General features: G+C 43.8%; 2 protein-coding genes across 2 annotated transcripts in view; one reads left to right on the top strand and one right to left on the bottom strand.

Annotated features, from left to right (window-relative positions):
* The window catches only part of RTF2 (replication termination factor 2), a 41780-nt gene that overhangs the window by 26933 nt on the left and 11931 nt on the right, over positions 1-2916 (top strand). The window lies entirely within an intron of this gene.
* Positions 1-2916, bottom strand: part of GCNT7 (glucosaminyl (N-acetyl) transferase family member 7) — an 11863-nt gene that overhangs the window by 8339 nt on the left and 608 nt on the right. The gene's annotated exons all lie outside the window — the stretch shown is intronic.

Here is a 2916-nt window from a genome sequence, read left to right as displayed (position 1 = left end):
AAATTCGGTAGGAAGGAAATACCTTCTTGAAATGAATTGAAAATAAAGCTTTTAACTACTTTTCTTCTGGGAATTTGGGTTAAAGGTGAAGCAGATAGTTTGTCGCGGCTCCCCAGTGCTGTCGCTTTAGTGTGGGGAGGGGCGTGGGGGGTTTTTGGTTTGTTGTCTTGGTTTTGTTTCTAAGTTTGTGGCCAAAGCAGAACATTGTGGTCCCGTCACAGAGATGTGAGCCCCGCTTCACTGACAGATCGCACCCCATGTGGTCCCCAGAGCAGGGGCGGGGGGCGCTGGGGGAGATTGGGCGTTTGCAGTAGCTGATGCTAATTAAATGCAGGAAGTCTCGTGTGTAATGCTCCATCCTTCCCCAGTGCTGGGCTAAGTGTTTTTCCCTCCCTCAGGCCACAGGCCTCGGGCACGCTGGTGGCCTTAAGCGTTCACCTGCCGCCCTTGCACCTGTCCCTTAGTGCTGTGGCCACAGTGGCCCAGTTAGGTCTTTCTCCCGGCCCAGGTTCATTTTGAGAGCTGGAATGCCATGTTACCTGGGACATGGGGCCAGCTCTGTTGTCCTCGTTTGGAGGAGCCTTTCAAGGTCGTCAGGCCAGCCTTGTAAATGTACCCCAGGGACTGCCCTGCTGTGACGGTAAATGCAGTTCTGCCGTCACTGCAGCAGGACCTGTGGCGGGTAATGGGGAGCGCCAGGAAGCAACGCTGAGGGCCCCGCGAGTCTCCTCTGTGAGTAGCCACGAGCACCGTCTCCAGTGCTGCAAAGATTTTCCAGCCTCCGTGCTTTGTTGCTGATTTGTTTCCGTGTTGTGCAGTCAGCTCTGTAGCCATAGTGATCCAGGAAGTGTTAAACAGGTGCCTCTTTATCATCAAGTTCATTTCCAAGGCATTTAAGCGGTATTTTCCAAGTGGGGAATATTGCAGCTCATAAAAAAGTACAGTCCTACTGATTTTTGACTCACCTTTTTCCTCTATAGAAAGTTATATTTAAAATATTTATTTTAAAAAAATATTTATTGATTTTTAAAGACTTTAGAAAGAGTGGCGGTTATTCTTGTATATTATGGAGCAGACATAAAAGTTCTTTGTCCAGACCAGACCCACTTTTACCATTCCAGTGTCCTGTTTCCTCATGTATTACTGAAATCACAAATGGCTTCTAAAATTTTTATTTTGGAAGTATGCGAAAGAGCGTTTTAAGGCTTTTTTCATGCATTGTCATTCCTTAATTTAAATTTCCTGGGCTTTGGACACTTGGATGATCTTTTAGTCTTCCATGTCTGCAGCATTTGATAAACATATATAATGGACAGTAGAATTAAGTGGCTTCCGAACAGTGAATAATGCTTTGAAGATTATACACTGAGTTTACTGAAGACACAATATCCAAGAGATACTGTAGAACATCTTTCAGTAGTAGTCATTACCAAAGTTAATAGTTAAGGATGTTTGATTTTTTTTTCCTTTTTATAGTGTTAGAATCTCTACCATAACAGAATTCTCAGTTATCGTGCCCAGAGTGGAATTGCGTCGTATTTTATGTTTTTGTCCAAGCATGAAATACTTCCAGGGGTTGTTTCAAAGCATGTTAGCATCCTCATCATTAGAGCCAGTGAGTATGTTTTTCTTCTTCTTTGTCTTTCTACAGTACCCCCACCTCCTTACCTCCCCCCACCCCCCGCCCCCCAACAGGCCCTAACCACCGAAAACGAAAGTCAACAGTTTGGGTTTGCTATTGTGTATTACCACCAGAACACTTCATTTAAGGGCAGTCATTTAAAATGTGTTGTGATGGGGTTTAATTTGCTATAAAGACTCTTCGGGGGAGCTGACAAGATCCCATATAAACTAAGTCCTTTTGCTGAATCTTTTATGCTTTTTTTTTTTAAGGTCATTCCCATGAGTAAATAGGTAATGAATGGACATCTTTAAGGATGAACTGAAAATACTTTGCTGTATATTCTAGGATGTTACTATTTTAGAGCTTAACCAGATTAAACAATTCTCCATTTTCTGGACTACAGATGGGGCGCATTGATAGTGTCTGCCTCATAGGCACACGGGGACAGAGTGGATGTGCGCCCCCCGCTAAGCCTGACCTGGGGAGGTGCTCATTGCTTGCGTGGGATTGGGGTGCTTAGTGCTCACCAGCCCCCCAAAATAGTGTGATCCCTAGACCATGAATGCCGGATGCTCTCTCCATTTACTGTATGTTTATCCTAAGAAACATCACTATAGTCACAGCAGTGAATATTTGTGTGTGTTATTTTTGTTGGGCTCTGAGCTCAGAATGATGTTCAAAGCACCTTACAAGTTAACACAGGTTTTTCTTGAACCGTATGAGCTTATGATATTAGACTAATTTTGAATTCAGAGACTGTCCAACTGTCCGGTAAGAGATGTCTTAATCATAACATGCTTAATCATAACATTTCTAAAAGGCATATGCATTTTTTCAGCCACTTCGATATGAGGAGGAAAACTTTTATTTTAGGATATCCACTCCAATCAACCCCAACAAAAATAACATTTTCATTATCAGCACAAAATGCAAGCTGAGGATTTGGACACGGCCTCGAGGCTGGCTGAGATACTGTCCCCCCTGTGAGGAACGAGCAGTGGTGGTATTAAAATTGTAAACTCTTACTGATCTCATACTTGAAAATATTCCACTTTTGTTTTCTTTGGCTTAAACGAAAAATCGGGGGTAAAGATGCCTGTTACACCTGCATTTTACAGTGTTACTGATATTTCAGTATTTCTGTTTTAAAACCGTAAAGGAAGCAAAAGAAACCATTTTATTTTAATAGTAGTCCCTGCTCGGCCTGTGCCATTCGTGACCGGTGCGCGGGCCGCGGAGCACTTACCGGCAGGTGCCTGTCAAGCTCTGCGGGGTGGGCTCCCGGCCACGCT

The sequence above is a fragment of the Pteropus vampyrus genome, unplaced genomic scaffold (assembly GCF_000151845.1).
Source record: "Pteropus vampyrus isolate Shadow unplaced genomic scaffold, Pvam_2.0 Scaffold162, whole genome shotgun sequence".
NCBI lineage: Eukaryota > Metazoa > Chordata > Mammalia > Chiroptera > Pteropodidae > Pteropus > Pteropus vampyrus.
Note: the sequence above shows the minus strand (reverse complement) of the source record. Positions and strands in the feature narration are given on the sequence as shown.